General features: G+C 46.5%; 1 long non-coding RNA gene across 8 annotated transcripts in view; it reads left to right on the forward strand.

Moving 5' to 3' along the window:
* LOC101124366 (uncharacterized) overlaps positions 1–10855 on the forward strand; it is a 59660-nt gene extending 48805 nt beyond the window's left edge. For 3 of the 8 annotated variants that reach the window (XR_010132484.1, XR_010132485.1, XR_008675578.2), the window contains exon 12: positions 282–3129. This is a non-coding gene — a long non-coding RNA (uncharacterized lncRNA). Of the gene's footprint in view, positions 1–281; positions 3307–10325 lie in introns of those variants that run through there. The other 5 variants (XR_010132492.1, XR_008675577.2, XR_010132490.1 and 2 more) reach the window with 4 other exon arrangements.
* The last annotated feature ends 9433 nt before the right edge of the window (positions 10856–20288 follow it).

Below are 20288 nucleotides of genomic sequence, written 5' to 3' on the forward strand. Positions count from 1 at the left end.
CATGGGGATCCGGTGCTTTCTCTTTGTAGGGTTACTCCCTCTCCCCACCAAAAAACCTACCAACTGAAAGATCACTGATTGGATGGGTCAACCAACCTCAGCTACCAGATGTCTTTGAGATGGGGAGCCAACCCCCTAAAGCTGAGTCTCTGTGTGTGGCTTCCAAATACCTGGTCCCCTGGGTGCAGACAGAAGAGAGGACGCAGAGACTGGACATCTCCCAGAGGAGGGGGAGACTGGCTGGTCACCAAATAATCTTGCTTCCCTCTCTGATGTCATAGGAACATGAACAGACTTGGAGATGCTGATTGAAAGTACATGTCACCTGAAGGAGACATTGGTTCCAGAGCCATTAATTCCTAACCTCCTACCATACTCTCTGCATGGTGGAAGATGCCAGAACATTCTCAGAGCTTGAGAAAGAAGAGGAATTGAGAGAAGGGACGGGGGTCAGGAGATAGAGAAGGTGAGAGGAATGTGAGAGAAGGGGGTGTGGAGGAGAAGAGAGGAAGGATAACTCAGAAGCTCAGGTCTAACTTCACCCCACTCCCCTTAGGACCTCCCCACTCTAACTGTTGTTTCTGAGAGTTCCTGGGGGCCACCCGTAAACAATGAGGTTAAATGTAAATGGAAGGGCAGGACTCTGTTGAAGTCTGCAGAAGGTACCCTGTTGGCTGCATAGTCACCAGCTCTCATGACCCAAAGAGGAGAGTGAGCAGGTGACTGGATCATCAGTGAGGGTAAATCTGGAAGACAGAATTGGAGCCAGGTGCAGTGGCTCACAACTGTAACCCCAGCACCTTTGGAGGCCAAGGTGAAGGAGCACTTGAGCCTCAGGAGTTTGAGACCAGCCTGGGCAACATAGCCAGACCCTGTCTCTACAAATAATTTTTAAAAATTAATTGAAGGATTTCTAAAGACCACTTGAGTGGTTTATGTCTCCTGGAGTCAGAACCCAGGGAGGATTTTTGCTGAAATACCCAAGCCACAGGGAGCATGAATAGAGATGTTCAGACAGAAATTAAGTTTGAAGAAATAGACTTTGGCAGAGAGGCATGTGGCCACAGACAAGAACTCATGCATTCATTCTTTCACTCACTCAACAAACATTAAATGGACTCTGTCTAACTGCATTTCCCTCTCTTGACAAGAGGGATACATCGGAGAGAGACAGGCTGAAGGAATGTAGAGTTGATATTGGACCTGGGAGCTTTCCAAAGGCACTGTGCTCTCCTGTGCCCTTCTTCACATCCCAGTCTCTACGATGTTGACCGTGTTCTGGGTATCACATTGCTGTTGACATACCAGAAAGAATATGCATGAACCACAGTGACAAATGTCATTCATAATCCTTTTCAGCACAGAATAACCTACAGAAATGTCTTCTGTGTACCTTCCCCTGGAATATTTTGTGATTCTGATGCAACTGGAGACAAAACATCTCTTATCCATGGCCTCTCTTGAATCAATTTTATCTCCAATCTGCCTTTTCATGGGTACTCTAACAAGAAAGCAAACAAGGAAAGTTCAGCTGGTCTAGCAGTTCTGAGACAGCAAATTATCTCACTGTTGATGTGGGCAAAGAGCCTCTTGCAGAAAGACTATACTTAACTCTGAGAATCTGGGTCCCAGCTTTTTTTTTTAATCCAGAGAGGTGTAAATCTGAAAGAATCTGGGTCCCAGCCGAGCTGAGAGAGGAGTAAAATCACGGAGGCATGCCTCCACTCAGAACACATCATTATCGTGCTTTTTTATGGAAGGCACAGCCATTCACTCATTGTCCGATAGACGTTTCCATTGAACGTTGGATCTCTTCAAACCAAGTGTCTGCAAACATGATGGGTTTTGCACTGATGCTGAGGATGAATCCAACAGGAAAGATACAGAGAAACATCACATTGCACCCCAGAGACATATGCAATTATTGTTTATTGATTAAAAATATAATGAAAATTAGGAGGCTGAGGCAGGTGGATCATGAGGTCAGGAGTTCGAGACCAGCCTGGCCAATATGGTGAAACCCTGTCTCTACTAAAAATACAAAAATTAGCTGGGTGTGGTGGCACACACCTGTAGTCCCAGCTACTCGGGAGGCTGAGGCAGGAGAATCGCTTGAACCCGAGAGGTGGAGGTTGCAGTGGGCCGAGATGGTGCCACAGCACTCCAGTCTGGGTGACAGAGCAGGACTCTGTCTCAATAATAATAATAATGAAAAAAGAGGAACAAGGGAAACCAAAAGTAAGCATATAGAAGAGCAGTTTAACATGCAATTTCATTTTAATTATTTCTGCTTTAAGTTTGTTATTTAAATGGTATCTCAAACGAACAAGGCTGGCCACTTGTTCCCTCTTCTGTTACCCTATCATTGGAGGTTTTGTTCTTTGCCTTGGTATGTTGAGAGAACCCAGAGGTCTGTGAGTAAAATTCCGGGGTTTTCTCAACTCAGATGGGACAAAGTCTACATCTCTGGGTTCACTCACTTGTAACTGAAATTCAGCATTGCCTGTGGACATAGGCAACATCCCACAACAATATTAGTCTTGCCTGTGGATTTCTCACCAACCATTATCACAAATACTTTCCTATCCCTGTACAGGAGTTGCAGATGAAATATCCTTTATGCTCATGACCACTTCAGCGTTACTGTGCATCTTGGACCTGCCTCAAAATATTTTAATCTTATGAATATCTAATGCATTACTGTGTTTCCATTGCACGAAATAAAACAATGACTTAGCAGTTGCCCAGGCGAGGGGAACCACTTCCAACAGGTGGGACTCATCATTCAGGGTTTTCAAAAGTTCTCTGTGTAGTTGGATTTTAAGCTCCAGAGTTAATCTGATAGAACTTTCTCATCTGGTTTTAAGAAGTGTGGTTAATGGGGATCTCTTGACTGTAGAATCAGTTTTAAAACACCACATTTACTTCTGACAGTAGGTAAATTTTACCTTGGGCAGAATTGTATGGCCTTGGTGGTAGTTAGTATAAATTAGTATGAATTAACTTGGGCATATGTGAAAATTAGTATAGCATAAATTGATGAAGGCCTATGTGAAATTTTGCAATTATTTTCTATATTCACCTAAAATGGCATTGCGCTGGAAATATAGTATGCTTGTTTTGTGATTTCTACATATCTCTGTTTTTTTCTCATATCAGATTCTACTTTACCCCTCAGTGACAGTCATTTTACACCCCTCTCTGTCTCAATGTCTGAGGCACCCTGGGACCATCCTGGCTGGAAGGCACAGTGACATTGCTGGCCTGAGCTGAAGTGCTGATTAAAATAAATTGAAAGCTGAATTACCTTATGAAGAGCTGCTTTACCCGGGAACAAATGTGGAGAGGAACTCCTTGAAACTGTGTTCTCAAGTAGACCACTTTTGAGAAATTATACATTTATCATAACATCTCAAGTCCTGCTCTGCATAGAATGACCATTATTATCAAGAAAAGTTCTCCATTCCCAGTAATTCGTAAGGAAATGCAGGCCTAACCAGAAAACAGGAACTGCGACAACCTTGCATCAGACACATTCAATCTCTCTATTCACAGTTGCATTCTCTTTCTCTTTTTTTTTTGTTTACAAAGCCAATCAATAACTCGGAAAACAAAAACAAAAAAAATGAACACATTGTTGAGCTCGCTTCTGAGAAAGATTCTGCATTGTGAATGTCAGGATTCCACATTTCTGAAGCACCTTTGCTCCTCCAGAAAGCATATCTCTAGTTTCGTGGTGATACGAGAGAGAAATGACAATTGTCTATATTATCAGGATGGCCCATTGTGCTCTGTGGATCTCAATCAATGTGGACATCGCCATGATCAAGCTCTTTCTTTTCTCTCTCTCTCCTTCCTTCCTTCCCCCTTCCCCTTCCCCTCCCCTCCCCCTTTCCCTTTCCTTTACCTTGTTTCTTGCTTCCTTTCTTTCTCCCTTCCCTTCCCTCCTCTCTCCTCCTCCCTCCCCCTTTCCGCCTCCCCTTCCCTTCCCCGTCCCCTTCCCCGTCCCCTTCCCCCTCCCCTTCCCCCCCTCCCCTTCCCCCTCCCCTTCCCCCTCCCCTTCCCCCCCATTCCTCCTCTCTCCCCATCCCCTACCCCCCCGCTTCCCTCCACTTCCGTCCCCCTTCCCTTTTCTTTTCACTTCTTTTCTTTTCTTGAGACAGGATCTCACTCTGTTGCCCAGACTGGAGTACAGTGAAGCGATCATGGGTCACTGCAGCTTCGACCTCCTGGGCTCAAGCCATGCTCTCTCCTCAGCCTCCTGAGTAGCTGGGACTACACACACACACCACCATGACTGCCTAATTTTTTAAATTTTTATATTTTTTTGAGACAGCGTTTCATGCAGGTTTTCATGCCCAAGCTGGAGTGCGGTGGTACAGTCTCTTGGCTCACTGCAACCTCTGCCTCCTGGGCTAAGGCAGTATTCCTACCTTGGCCTCCCAAGTAGCTGCAGCCGCAGGCACTAGCCACCACATTCGGCTATTTTTTTTTTTTTAGACACAAGATTTCACCATGTTGTCCAGGCTGGTCTCGAACTCCTGAGCTCAAGTGATACACCCGCCTTAGCCTCCCAAAGTGCTGGGATCACAGGCATGAACCACCATGCCCAGCCTGGTTAATGTTTAAATGTTTCCTGGAGATGGGGCTTCACTATGTAGCGCAGGCTAGTCTTGAACTCCTGGGCTCAAGTGATCCTCCCACCTCAGCCTCCTAAAGTGCTGGGATGACAGACATGCACCCCCACACTCAGAGATATTGTTTTCTTTTCTTTTCTTTTTTTTTCTTTTTATTTTTTTGAGAGGGGTCTTGCTCTTGTCCCCCAGGCTTGAGTGCAGTGGCTCGTTCTCAGCTCACTGCAACCTCCACCACCTGGGATCAAACAATTCTCCTGCCTCTGCCTCCCAAGTAGCTGGAATTACAGGCGCCTGCCACCACGCCCGGCTGATTTTTGTATTTTTTAGTAGAGACGGCGTTTCATTATGTTACCCAGGCTGGTCTCAAACTCCTGACCTCAGGTGATCTGCCCGCCTCGGCCTCCCAAAGTGCTGGGATGACAGGCGTGAGTCACCGCGCCTGGCTGACCATGCTTTTACACAAATGTCCCAGACCCTGGGGATGACAGCTGACCAGAGAGTGATTGAACTATGCAGAGTCCCAGCCTCATCTCCCAAATCCCTTCTCTCTCATTTGCCCACCTATTACCCCTACCTTAAAAAAACACCCTGTAGCAATACCCACTAGGGCCAGACGCATTATGTGAGGCTTTTCATTTTTTATTCTTTTTTTTTTTTGAGATGGAGTCTCACTCTGTTGCCCAGGCTGGAGCGCAGTGGCATGATCTTAGCTCACTGCAACCTCTGTCCCCCCGGATTCAAGCAATTCTCCTGCCTCAGTCTCCTGAGTAGCTGGGATTACAGGTGTGCACCACCACGCCTGGCTAATTTTTGTATTTCTGGTAGAGACAGGATTTCGCCATATTGGCCAGGCTGGTCTCAAACTCCTGACCTCAGGTGATCCACCTGCCTCGGCCTCCCAAAGTGGTGGGATTAACAGGCGTGAGCCTCCGCGCCTGGCCAACCATGTTTTTATACAAGCATCCCAGACCCTGGAGATGACAGCAGACCAGAGAGTGATTGAACTATGCAGAGTCCCAGTCCCACCTCCCAAATCCCTTCTCCTCTCTCCTTTGCCCACCTACTACCCCCCACCTTAAAAAAACACCCTGTATCAATACCCAGTAGGGCCAGAGGCATTATTTGAGGCTCTTCATTATTTTCTGAGACATCAATAGACTATACGTGTTGGCAGAATAATTGACTTTGCAATTTACATTGGTGATATAGGAGGGACAGATCCTGCTTCTCGGAAACCTCCATGATTTGCACATGTGCCTGCGTCCTCCTTTGCAGGTGTGGTGTTTGGGAAGGAGCAGTGAGCCACAGGGGGATGGGAGCCCAAGGTGTGGCCCTGCAGGGAGGGTCCAATGGCCCATGAGTGTGGGTGATTCAAGAATGTCAGAGTGGCTGGGCACGGTGGCTCACTCCTGTAATCTCAGCACTTTGGGAGGCCAAGGCGGGCAGATTACCTGAGGTCGGGAGTTGGAGACCAGCCTGGCCAAGATGGTGAAACCCCGTCTCTACTAAAAATACAAAAATTAGCTAAGTGTGGTAGCAGGTGCCTGTAATCCTAGCTACTTGGGAGGCTGGGGCAGGGAAGTGCTTGAACCCAGGAGGTGGAGGTTGCAGTGAGCCAAGATCATGCTACTGCACTCCAGCCTGGGCAACAGGGTGAGACTCCGTCTCAAAAAAAAAAAAAAAAAAAAAAAGAACATCTGTCATTTGCAACAACACGGGTGAATGTGAAGGATATTGTGTTCAGTGAAATAAGCCAGGCACGGAAAGACAAGTACCACATGATCTCATTCCTGTGTAAAAGTCTAGAACCCTTGGTCTCACAGAAGCAGAGACCACAGTGGTGGTTACCAGGGGATGGGCATGGGTGGGGCATGGGAAGATGTTGGTCAGAGTATTACAGGCCACTAGACAGGCATGGGCGGGCAGGAGAGGGCTCTTCCACCCACCAGCAATGCCAGGTGCTGGTTCAGCGATGATCGCATTGCCTCTCTAAAAAATGATAAATTGACCGCTGGGCACGGTGGCCCACGCCTGTCATCCCAGCACTTTGGAAGGCCGAGGCAGGTGGATCACGAGGTCAGGAGTTCAAGACCAGCCTGGCCAAGATGGTGAAACCCCGTCTTTACTAAAAATACAAAATTAGCGAGACATGATGGTGCATGCCTGTAATCCCATGCTTGAAACCGGGAGGCGGAGGTTGTTGCAGTGAGCTGAGATCGTGCCACCGCACTCCAGCCTGGGCGATAGAGTGAGACTCAGTGTCCAAAAAAAAAAAAAAAAATTGGCAGCCTGTGGCAGGGAGAGACCATTTCCTGATGTTCCATACCTGTCACACTCAATTGTTCATTGAGTGCAAGTGCCGTGGAAACACAGCTTCCTAAGCATGCACATTAGGAGAAAACATGGCGGAATATGACCTTCTGAGGTCACTCCACTGGAAACGGGAAGAAAGCCTCAGATATGGGCACACTACAACTTCCTAAACCTCCTGCTCACCTCCCAAGCTTAAGGAGGGCACTGTGCATGCGGGCAGCTCACCCTAGGGGAAGAATCATGGGAAAGGGATACAAGATGCTAGAAGTGGACCGGCCTATAAGGTCCTGTAAAGTTAAACACCACACTTGTTCTTCAGGGCGCCTGCTTGGGTCTCTTTCAAGTGTACTTCCGTTCTTTTCTGTTCTGAAGCTTTTAAAATAAACTTCCACTCGGCTGGGCGCAGTGGCTCATGCCTGTAATCCCAGCACTTTGGGAGGCTGAGGTGGGTGGATCAGAAGGTCAGAAGTTCGAGACCAGCCTAGCCAATACAGTGAAACCCCGTCTCTACTAAAAATACAAAAATTAGCCCTGCATGGTGGCGCACACCTGTAATCCCAGCTACTCAGGAGATTGAGGCAGGAGAATCGCTTGAACCTGGGAGGTGGAGGTTGCAATGAGCCGAGATCGCACTGCTGCACTCCAGCCTGGGTGGCAAGAGCGAGTCTCTGTCTCAAAACAAAAACAAAAACCTTCCACTCCTGCTCTGAAACTTGCCTGGGTCTCTCTCTCTGCCTTATGGCCCTCAGTCAAATTCTTTCTTCTGAGGAGGCAAGAATTCCAGTGGCTGCAGGCCTGTATGGATTCATCAGTGGAAACTCAGATACCTTCCACCGCATTATAATAAAAGGACAGAACATTTCAGTTAGACCTAAGGAATAAGTTCAAGAGATATATTGCACAATGTGGTGATTGTAGTTAATATCAATGTACTGCATACTTGAAAACCACTAAGACAGTAGATTTTAACTGTTTTCACCACATTAAAAAAATAAGTATGGGCTGGGAATGATGGCTCACGCCTGTAATCCCAGCACTTTGGGAGGGTGAGGGGGGTGGATCACGAGGACAGGAGATTGAAACCATCCTGGCTAACACAGTGGAACCCCATCTCTACTAAAAATACAAAAATTTAGCCAGGCGTGGTGGCGGGCACCTATAGTCCCAGCTACTTGGGAGGCTGAGGCAGGAGAATTGCTTGAACCCAGGAGGCAGAGGTTGCAGTCAGCCGAGATTACACCACTGCACTCCAGCCTGCATGACAGAGCCAGACTCCATCTAAAAAAAAAAATAATAATTGTTTATGGTAATATGTTAATTAGTTTTAGTTACCCATCCCATAATGGATACATATTTCAGTATATGAATGGAATGTTATGTTGTATATCAGAAGCATATCTAATTTTTGTTTGTCAATGACAAAAAATAGTCCTCATCATTGTGACTGGCTCAGGCTAAACACATACACTATTTTTATTTCTGCAGTTACTCTTCTATTTCTGTGCTACATCTTAAAATTATCCATTGCAAATGGCATGTAGCTTTGAAAATATAAACTTGCCACCTGATCCAAAACTTTTCAGTTCTGTCATAGTTTTTTTTTTTTTTTTTTTTTTTTTTTTGAGATGGAGTCTCATTCTGTTGCCCAGGCTGGAGTGCAGTGATGCGATCTCGGCTCACTGCAACCTCCACCTCCTGGGTTCAAGCGATTCTCCTGCCTCAGCCTCCCGGGTAGCTGGGACTACAGGCGCATGCTGCCACGCCTGGCTAATTTTTTGTATTTTAGTAGAGACAGGGTTTCACCGTTGTTGCCCAGGCTGGTCTCGAACTCCTGAGCTCAGGCAATCCGCCCGCCTCAGCCTCCCAAAGTGCTAGGATTACAGGCGTGAGCCACGGTGCCCAGCCTCTGTCATAGTTTCTGAAACACCCACACCACAACAGTAATCTTTACTCAACTTCAGCTCCTCATCCTTTGTCTAAGCCAAGTTTAGCCGAAGAAAACATCTGCCGAGAAAGTAAAAACGAAAACATCTGCCTAAGGCAAGAACCCGGTGGGAAGCCCCCTGAGCCCAGTGGCCTGCAGAGTCTGTTCTAGTGACAAAGCAGGCAACTGGAAGAGATCAGGGCTGCGAGACAGCGTGGGTGGGTTTTATCTGCTGCTTTTGTAAATTCATTGCATGATACGTCTGTTTTTCAGAGGTCCCAAAGCAAAGAAACAAAGGCCCACAGAGTTCACCCAGAGGGAAAGCCTTCATTGGATCAGGCTATAAGAGAAGGACTCTCCCCTGAGAAAGATAAATACTTATTTTGGGGCCGTGTTTAGAGAAAAAGGAAGAACGATGGCTTTCCCATAGAAACATTTACTTATTTTGTGATTTGAAAATGGACTTTTATGTTTTAGGAATTATGTGGACGGGATGTTTTCTTGGGTGATCGATTTGAAATTGCAGAGGGGAGCAGGTGCCATGTGCTGGCAATGGCCAGCCTTCCTTCCTTCCTTCCTTCCTCCCTTCCTCCTACCCCCCCCGTTTCTTCCTTCTTTCTCTCTTTCTTTCCTTCTTTTCTTTGTTTCTTTCTTTTCTTTGTTTCTTTGTTTCTTTCTTTCTTTCTTTCTCTCTCTCTCTCTCTTTCTCTCTCTCTTTCATTTTGTTTTAATGAGTGAGAGTAAAGAGAAGGAAAAGAACTGTTTTTATTTTTTGTCTACCTTTATTGTAAGGAGAGAGTGAGGATACCATGCCACACATGCAGGGTCCTGAGCAGAGGGCTGCACCCTGCTTAGTTCTAAAGACACCTAGACTTTATCCTGAAAGCCACTGAGAGGCCCATATTTTGAAACACTCAGCCTCTCAGAAGAGGATAGAATGGGTTGCCAGTGTAATAGGGAGAGAAATCGAACATAGCTGACTCCATCTTGCTTCTGACTCCTCAAGCTAACTGCTTTTAGGCACTTCTGCACACGGGCCAAGTTAATCATGGAAAGAACTTAGATTACAGTTTAACTGGAAAGCAAGGATGATAAGAGTTCCTTTCCAAAACTAACCTCTGAGGAGATAAGAAGGGCATGCACACAAGTAACAATGTTGTGTTGAAGATTTGTAGGAGCACTGTGACCTGAGCAAGGACAAAGTTTTGCAATCTCCTTGGGCCCCTGCTGATGCCCAAGTGTCTGTGGTCACCAGCCACCCCCTCACCTCAGTCTCCTCCTTGTTCCCCTTCAATGTGCCCCTTCAATGTACAAAGAAGCTTGAGATTCATGCTTTTAAAGATGCTTCGTTAGGACATGCGTCCAGTATCTTCCTGACTTGCTGGCTCTCCAAATAAAGATGCTTTTCTTGCTCTAACTTTTTGTCTCGTGAATGATTGGCTGTTATGCAGTGAGCCTCAGGAACTTTGGACTCCACAGCACCAGGACAACTCTCAGGACTCCCAGTCTCTATTGGGTGCAGGAATCACTGGGGAGTCTGGCTGAAATGCAGACTCTGATTGAGGAGGCCTGGGACACGAGGCCTGAGATTCTGCATCTCCAGTAAGCACCAAGGGGATGTTGATGCTGCTGATCCAGGGACCACACCTTGGAGAGCAATGCTGAGAAGCTGGTGGAAGAGCCCAGGCTGATGAAGATCTGAACATGGTCCATAGCAGGGAGGTTGGGGAAATGAGATAAAAATGTTAAAAATGGCAGTTACCTTCCTGGAGATGAAATGGCTTTTCCATTCCTTATTAGGCTCATGTCTTTGGAACTAGCCCCCAGTGGTCTCCTTCCTGTTACATACCTGCAGTTACCATGTTCTTGTTAAGGAAGAATGGCAAATGCAAAAAAAAAAGGAGGAAGTTGATCATGTTTGGTTACTTTTGGTCATGTTTGGTCATCACAATAAATAAATAAAATCTGAAATTTCCCCCTGACTTTGCAAATGTTTTCTTCCAAGGAGAGCAATAGACATGTGTCAGCCTTATTGGATTTCTTTGGTTCACGAACAGCCTGCCATGAGGTATGAAGGACACATGACCTTTTATGTAATTGGCGAGACCCAATGTCTTCCAGATGTTGGGTGTCTCATCCCAGTGTGAGGATTTTTTTTTATTATTTTTTTGAGATGGAGTCTTGTTCTGTTGCCCTGGCTAGAGTGCAATGGTGCAGTGTTGGCTCACTGCAACCTCCACCTCTCAGGTTCAAGCGATTTTCCTGTCTCAGCCTCCTGAGTAGCTGGGATTACAGGTGCGTGCCACTACACCCAGCTAATTTTTTTGTATTTTAGTAGGGACAGGATTTCACTGTGTTGCCCAGGCTGGTCTTGAACTCCTGAGCTCAGGAAATCCACGCCCCTTGGCCTCCCAAAGTGCTGGGATTACAGGCGTGAGCCACCGCGCCTGGCCGAGGATTAAGTTTTTAAAACTTAATTTCCCTTTAGAAAAGAGAATTTAACCTAGATGTTGGTTCTTAATTTATCTTGAGTAAAAGTTGTCTTTGCTAATATGAATTTTTAAAGTCATCAATTGGTTCAAACAGTTTTGTGTGATTCACCTCCGAATGTTTTCAGCAGAGGGAGTAACAAGAAAGAAAAGGTAATTTTTTTTTTTTTTTGAGATGGAGTCTCGCTCTGTCGCCCAGGCTGGAGTGCAGTGGTGCAACCTCGTCTCACTGCAATCTCTGCCTCCCAGGTTCAGGCTATTCCCCTGCCTCAGCCTCTCGAGTAGCTGGGACTATAGGTGCCCGCCACCACACCTGGCTAATTTTTTGTATTGTTAGTATAGATGGGATTTCACCGTGTTAGCCAGGATGGTCTGGATCTCCTGACCTCGTGATTCGCCCACCTTGGCCTCACAAAGTGCTGGGATTACAGGCGTGAGCCACCGCGCCTGGCCCAGAAAAGGTAATTTTAAAGGCAAAGAAGCGAGATGACTTGAGTAACGGTATTCCCCATGCATGGTTATTAACAAATGTTTCCTGACTGCTTACCTGTCAAAAACATTGAACAGGTAGAATGTGTGCTCCCAGGAGGTGACAAACTTCCTATTTTAAATGAAATATTTAAAAACAGATTAGACGTCCAAGTCAAAGGGGTGATAAGGAATTTCATGGGAGTTCAATGATCTTTTAAAAAAAAAGTGATGATTGTAAGCCTATTAGGAAGTAGCATATAAAGTTTGCTATGGTCCGAATGTTGATATCTCCCCAAAATTTCTATTTTGATATCCTCATCTCCAAGCTGATGGTGTTCGGACATGGGGCCTTTGGGAGGTGATGAGGTCGTGAAGGTGGGGCCTCATGGATGGGATGAGTGCCCTTATAAAAGGGGCCCCAGAGAGCTCCCTCGCCCCTTCCAGCATGTGAGGACACAGCCAGAAGGCACCATCTAGGAACCAGGAAGTGGGTCCCCACCAGACACTGAATCTGCCACGCCTTTGCCTTGGACCTCCAGCCTCCAGGACTGTGAGCGATAAATTCTCCAGCGTTGTTAGAGGGCTTGCTCCTTGATCACAATAAACTGCATGCTTGTTTTTCCCCTAAATTTCTGTGCCGCAAAGTGATGGTGCTAGGAGGTGGGGTCTTTAGAAGGTGGTGTGATCATGAGGGTGGAACCTCATGAAGGGGATCAGTGTCCTTACAAAAGAGACCCCAGGGGCTGGGCACGGTGGCTCACACCTGTAATCCGCAGCACTTTGGGAGGCCCAGGCCGGTAGTCACTTGAGATCAGGAGTTTGAGACCAGCCTGACCAACATGGCAAAACCCAGTCTCTACTAAAAATAGAAAAATTAGCCGGGCATGGTGGCAGGCACTTGTAATCCCAGCTACTCGGGAGGCTGAAGCAGGAGAATCACTTGAACCCGGGAGGCAGAGGTTGCAGTGAGCTGAGATCGCACCATTGCACTCCAGCCTGGGCGACAAGGGTGAGACTCCGTCTCAAAAAAAATAAAAAAGAACATCGACTCAGACTTGCTTTGCTGGAAAGTGTGTTAGAATGTGTCTCATCCCCCTTGTGTCCATTTCCCAGGTCTGCTGTAGCAAGCCGTCACACACCAGGTGGCTTACAACTGGGATTCATTCTGTCGCAGTTTTGGAAGCAGAAGTCTGAAATCAAGGTGTGGGCAGGGTGGGTTCCTTCTGGAGGCGCTAGTGGTGGATGTTCCTTACCGCAGCCCCGAGCCTATTCCCATGGCCTCAGGGGCTTCCCATACAGTGCATAGGATGGCCTCACCTCAGAAAGTGATCCAGACCCGAATGTCCACAGTGCTGAGGCTGAGAAACCCTGTCTTAGCTTCAAACGCACACATACACTCTCTCTCTGTTTCGCTCGCTGTCTCTCTTTCTCTCTGTCTCATATATTGATCTAGCTGTCTGTCTGTTTCTCCGTAGGTATCTACCTATATCCATCTGTCTATCTGTCTGTCATCTACTTCTTTTTCTTTTTCGTTAGAGACAAGGTCTTGCCCTTTCGCCCCAGCCAGACTGCCGTGGCGTGATCATAGCTCACTGCAGCGTCAAATTCCTGGGCTCAAGCAATCCTCCTACCTCAGCCTCCCAAGTAGTTGTGACTATAGGGGTGCACCACCATTTCCTGCTAGTTTTTAAATTTTTTGTAGAGATGGGGTCTTGCTATGTTGTCCAGGCTAGTTTCAAATTCCTGGGCTCAAGCAATGCATTCGCCTTGGCCTCCCAATATGCTGGTCTGAGCCATAGCACTTGGCCTCTCATGTATTTGTATCTCTATCTGTCTCTCTCTCTCTCTCTCTCTCTGTCTCTCTATTATCTATGTATCCATTCATCCATCTATCCATATCTATCTATATATCTATCCATATCTATCTATATGTCTATCTGCCTATACATTTATCTATCTATATCTATCATCTATATATCCATTCATCCATCTATATTATCTATCCATATCTATCATCTATATACCTATTCTTTCTATCTATATATCTATCCATTCATCCATTTATCCATATCTATCATCTATATATCTATCCATAGCTATGTATCTACCTATCTATCCATTCATCTATCTCTATCCATCTGTCTATCTATCTATCTACCTACCTGTCTGCCTATTCATCCATGTATCTACCTCTATCCATCATTTATCCATGAATCTACTTCTTTCTATCAATATATCCATACATGTATCTATATCTATTTAGCAATCATCTATCCATGTATCTATTTGGATCTCTATCAATCCATGTATTGATATTTACCTATCTATGCATTCATGTATCTATATCCATTTATCCGTGTATCTCTGTGTATCTCTACATTTCATATACATTTGCACTTCTTATATATGCTATGTCTCAAACACGTGCCCACTCACATTTGCATGTGTGTCTGAATGTATACATACATACACACACACACATTTAGTGAAGGGGCACCCTGACTTGATTTGTACATATCTCAGTGGTGACAGTCATCAGCAAGAAGCAGCCCCAGGACCTGGGCTGATTGCACCCTTCTCAGGCCCCAGCCTGAGTCCCAAGCATCGCTGCGGAGGCTCACAGAAGAGTCCACCCAGCCAAGGCCACCGCTGGGACCTCTCCTCACTGGAGGAGCCTCATGCCTTTGGCTTCCATTTCTCTTCAAATGGCATAATGAACACCCACACTCCTGGTGTACCCTTGGGATATAAAATTAGAGGCAGATTAAGCATGCTTGCTGGCCCTGTGGTGACCACTACAAATGAGGTGTTTTCCACTTCCCATCATTTCCATGCAGTGGTATTTAAAAAGGAAATGGTTTCCATTGCAAAACATTTTCTGTGATTTTTGGCTGCAATATTTTGCTGCTTATGCTTTTTTTCTCATATTTTCCTTCCCCTGCATATATTTTCTTTACATTAAAATTTTTCTTTACATTAAAAATATTCCTTTCTTTTTTTTTTTTTTGAGACGCAGTCTCGCTCTGCCACCCAGGCTGGAATACAGTGGCGCAATCTCAGCTCACTGCAACCTCCGCCTCTGGGTTCAAGTGATTCTTCTGCCTCAGTCTCCCTAGTAGCTGGAATTACAGGCATGCACCACCATGCCCAGATAATTTCTGTATTTTTAGTAGAGACAGGGTTTCATCATGTTGGCCAGGCTGGTCTTGAACTCCTGACCTGAAGTGATCTGCCCGCCTCGGCCTCCCAAATTGCTGGGATGACAGGCGTGAGCCACCGTGCCCGTCCCTGCCGTGGCATCTAAAAAGGAAATGGTTTCCATCGCAAAACATTTTCTGTGACTTTTGGCTGCAATATTTTGCTTCTTATGCTCTTTTTTTTCCTCATACTTTTCCTCCCCGACTACATTTTCTTTAAATTTTTTCTGTACATTAAAAATATTCTTTATATGTTAAGTATAAAGAATATTTCAACCACTCTTCTGTAAATTAAACAAAAAAGAAGCTGAATTTTCCAACAGTGACAGGCAGTACAACAGCATCTCCGCAGACAGACGAGAAAAAAAGTGATCTCTCCCAACAAAAAATGCTGACAGTAAGAAATTAAGCCCCATGTTTTTATGTGAAAACTCCCAGTTCAAAACCGTACAAACATTGAAACCTCATGTGAAGAAATTGTCCGCCAAATTCATCTCTATATTTTATTTGCTCTTCTTGAGGATAATTTGGAATACCATCAGTCCTCTGCCAGAATAATGTTTATTACTCCATTTATTCCATAAAGCATGTTAGGAGGCTTTCAGACAAAATGGCTTTAATTTGACTTTTAAAACAGAACGGCAACATTCTAGGAATCAGAGCCAGAAGTCAATGCCTTTTATAGTTATCTATTTTCAAGAATTGAATTTTCCTGGCACAACAGTACTAGAAGATAGAACCCCAGTTGAATGGGCTTTTCATTCTTAGTCCTATGACTTTCTTTTTTTTTTTTTTTGAGATAGAGTCTTGCTCTGTCGCCCAGGTTGGAGTGTAGTGGCATGATCTCAGCTTACTGCAATCTCCACCTCCCAGGTTCAAGCGGTTTTCATGCCTCAGCCTCCTGAGTAGCTGGGATTACAGGCTTATGCCACCATGCCTGGCTAATTTTTGTATTTTTAGTAGAGACAGGGTTTCACCATATTGGCCAGGCTGGTCTCGAACTGCTGACCTTGTGATCCACCCGCCTCGGCCTCCCAAAGTGCTGGGATTACAGGTGTAAGCCACTGCGCCCGGCCCTGTCCTGTGACTTTCAAGGGGGGACAGCCCTTGACATGTAATTTTTGTGCTTAATCTATATCCCTGGACTATAGTCCTCTTTTCACCCTTCTATGTCCACTTTCTGCCCTGGGAGTTGATTTTTAGAGACTGTATCAGAAGGACTCAGCCCTGTGAGTTTCTAAATAGTGTTGGCCGATCTAGGGGACTGAAATTTGACAGTAAAACCTGTATTGGGGTGAACAGTGGCCCTTCCAAAGTCCTGTCTCCCAGGGACTTCAGAATGAGACCTTATGTGGAAATAGGGTCTTTGCAGATGCATTTGTTAAGATGAATGAGAGTGAGCCCTAAATCCAATGACAGGCATCCTTCTAAGAGACGGAAGAAGAGACACAGACAGAGACACAGAGGAGAAGGTCACGTGGAGATGCAGGCAGAGACTGAGATAAGATGGCCACAAGGCCAGGGACTCCTGGAGCCACAAGGGGCTGGGAGAGGCAAAAAGGAGCCTCCGCTAGAGCCTCTGGAAGCAACTGGATACAACTGTAGTGGACTGTACAGTGGTCCTCCTAAAAGATATGTCCACGTCCTCATCCCCAGAATCTGCGAATGGGAACTTATTTGGAAAAGGGGTCTTTGCAGATGTAATTGAGTTAAGAATCTCAAGATGAAGGCCGGGCCTGGTGGCTCATGCCTGTAATCCCAGCACTTTGGGAGGCTGAGGCGGGCAGATCACCTGAGGTCAGGAGTTCGAGACCAGCCTAGCCAACATGGCAAAACCCTGTCTCTACTAAAAATACAAAAATTAGCTGGGCCTGATGGCAGGCGCCTCTAGTCCCAGCTGCTTGGGAGGCTGAGGAAGGAGAATCGCTTGAACCCGGGAGACAGAGGTTGCTTTGAGCTGAGATTACATCGCTGCACTCCAGCCTCGGCAACAGAGCGAGACTACATCTCAAAACAATAACAACTGCAGCAACAAATCAAGATGAGATCATCATGGCATAGGGTGGACCCTCCACTCAATGACAGGTATCTTTGTAAGAGACAGAAGAGGAGACACAGATGCAGAGGAGAAGTCCACGTGGAGATGGAGGCAGAGACTGGAGTGATCTGGCCACACGCCCAGGGATGCCTGGAGCCCCCAGGAGCTAGGAGGGGCAGGAGGGATTTTCCTGGAGGGAGCTCATGTCTGTGTCCCAATATCTTCTTCTTATAAGGCCACTAATCATATCAGATTAGGACCCACTGTAATGACCTCATTTTATATTAATCACCTTTTTAAAGACCATATCTCCAAACACAGTGACACCCTGCAGTCCTGGGAGTTAGGACGTCAACTGATAAATTTAGAGGACAGAATTCAGCTCACAACAGTCTTTGCAGTTGAGGTCACTAGGGTGGGCCCTGATTTAGTGACTGCTGTATTTATAACAAGAGGAGATGAAGACAGACACAGAGGAGAACGCCAGGTGGAGACGGAGGCAGAGACTGGAGTGATGCGGCCACAAGCCCAGGGATGCCTGCAGCCCCCAGGAGCTGGGAGGGGCAGGGGGGATCCTCCCCTAGAGCCTCCAGAGGAAGCACAGCCCTGCCCACCCCTTGATCTCAGACTGCTGCTCTCCAGAACTGGGAGAGAATAAATTCCTGTTGTTGTTTTGTTTTGTGTTTGAGACAGAGTCTTGCTCTATCGTTCAGGCTGCAGTACAGGGATGCTATCTCGGCTCACGGCAACCTCTGCCTCCTGGGTTCAAGTGATCCTCCTGCCTCAGCCTCCCAAGTAGCTGGGATTACAGGTGCGCACTACCACACCCGGCTAATTTTTGTATTTTTAGTAGAGACGGGTTTTGTCATGTTGGCCAGGCTGCTCTCAAACTCCTGACCTCAGGCGATCCGCCCACCTCGGTCTCCCAAAGGGCTGGGATAACAGGCGTGAGCCACCACGCCCGATCAGTTCCTGTTGTTCTATACCACTGTTTGTGGTCATTTGTTATGCCACTCCCAAGAATCTCATTCATACCCTCTAGTCTCCTCTGAGTCCCCTCAGGCGGCAGCACACCCCTCCCAACGGCTGCACCACCTGATTCTGAGCCCAGGCGCCGCACGTCACCCCAGCTCAGCTCTCTGTGGCCCCAAGGCCCAGCACAGAAGCTCCTGACCATGGCCTCCCCATCCCTGAATGGCCCTTCCCACCATTGCCTGCCTGGACACTGACTGATAGGATCCTGCCCTCCCTGTCATCTCGGTGATCCCTTCTCCTTCCCAGGGCTCTGTTCCTTCCTGCCTTTGCTCACACATCCCCTGTTGTGTGACAGATTTTTTTTTTTTAATTTCAATTGTTTTGGGGGTAGAAGTGGTTTTTGGTTCCATGGATAAATTCTTTAGTGGTGATTTTTGAGATTTTAGTGTACCTGTCACCTGAACAATGTACACTGTATCCAATATGTAGTTGTTGTTGTTGTTTGTTTGTCTGTTTTTTGAAATGGAATCTCGCTCTGTCACCCAGGCTGCAGTGCTGTGACGTGATCTCGGCTTACTGCAACCTCCACCTCCCAGGTTCTAGCAATTCTCCTGGTTCAGCCTCCCAAGTAGCTGGGACTATAGGCACATGCCACCACACCCAGCTAATTTTTGTATTTTTAGTAGAGATGAGGTTTCACCATGTTGGCCAGGATGGTCTCAAAAACTCCTGACCTCAGGTGATCTGCCTGTTTCGGCCTCCCAAAGTGCTGGGATTACAGGCATGAACCACCACAGCCAGCCCGAATATGTAGTCTTTTATCTTCACCCACCTTCCACCCTTACCCCCGAGTCCTCAAGTTCCATAATATTATTGTGCATTTGCATTCTCATAGCTTAGCTCCTACTTACAGACGAGAACATACGATATTTGGTTTTCCATTCCTGAGTTACTTCACTTAGAATAATGGCCTCCAGGGCCAAGTGCGGTGGCTCACACCTGTAATCCTTGCACTTTGGGAGGCTGAGGCGGGCGGATCACCTGAGGTCGGGAGTTTGAGACCAGCCTGACCAACATGGAGAAACCCCATCTCTACTAGAAATACAAAAAAATTAGCTGGGCGTCGTGGCGCATGCCTGTAATCCCAGCTACTCAGGAGGCTGAGGCAGGAGAATCGCTTGAGCCTGGGAGGCAGAGGTTGCAGTGAGCCAAGACTGCACCATTGCACTCTAGCCTGGGCAACAAGAGCAAAACTCCATCTCAAAAAAAAAAAAAAAAAAAAAAGGATAATGGCCTGCAGCTTCATCCAAGTTGCTGCAAAAGGCATTATTTCATTCCTTTTTATGTCTGAGTAGTATTCCATGGTGTATATATACCACATTTTGTTTATGCACGCACTGGTTGATGGGCACTTAGATTTGCTTCCCTAGCTTTGCGGTTGTGGATTGTGCTGCTATAAATGTGTGTGCAAGTGCCTTTTTCCCCCACTGGGTAAATACTCAGCAGTGAGACGGCTTCCCCAAATGGTAGTTCTACTGTTAGTTCTTCAAGGAATCTCCACACTGTTTTTCATAGTGGTTGTGCTAGTTTACATTCCCGCCAGCAGTGGAAAAGTGTTCCGTAGGATGGTTTTGATGGGGCCATTTTACATCTACACTGGTTTGTTTGGCCCAATAAACAAACCAGAACTAATTCCTGAAAGTAACCCAAGGGAATCTAAATTCTTCTTCCTTCTCATGAATTCCTGGAACTATCACACAGCTTTTTTTTTTTTTTTTTTTGAGATGGAGTCTTGCTCTGTCGCCCAGGCTGGAGTGCAATGGCGCGATCTCGGCTCACTGCAACCTCCGCCTCCTGGGTTCAAGCGATTCTCCTGCCTCAGCCTCCCAAGTAGCTGGGATTACAGGCACCCACCACCACGTCTGGCAAATTTTTGTATTTTTAGTAGAGATGGGGTTTCACCATGTTGACCAGTCTGGTCTCGAACTCATGACCTCAGGTGATCCACCCACCTTGGCCACCCAAAGTGCTGGGATTACAAGAATGAGCCGCCGTGCCCGGCCCTAGCACAGCTTTTTATTACTGTGTGTGCATGGAGCAACAAGACCCTTCAGCATTGACCTGCAAGCACTCCTTCAGCCCTCAAGTTGGAAGACGTTGCAACATGACCCTATGAAACAATTGCTAGGTATTTCTCCCAGAATCCAGCACAGAGCTGACCATTCCATAAATAGTTCTGGATTG

The sequence above is a fragment of the Gorilla gorilla genome, chromosome X (genome assembly GCF_029281585.2).
Source record: "Gorilla gorilla gorilla isolate KB3781 chromosome X, NHGRI_mGorGor1-v2.1_pri, whole genome shotgun sequence".
Classification (NCBI taxonomy): domain Eukaryota; kingdom Metazoa; phylum Chordata; class Mammalia; order Primates; family Hominidae; genus Gorilla; species Gorilla gorilla.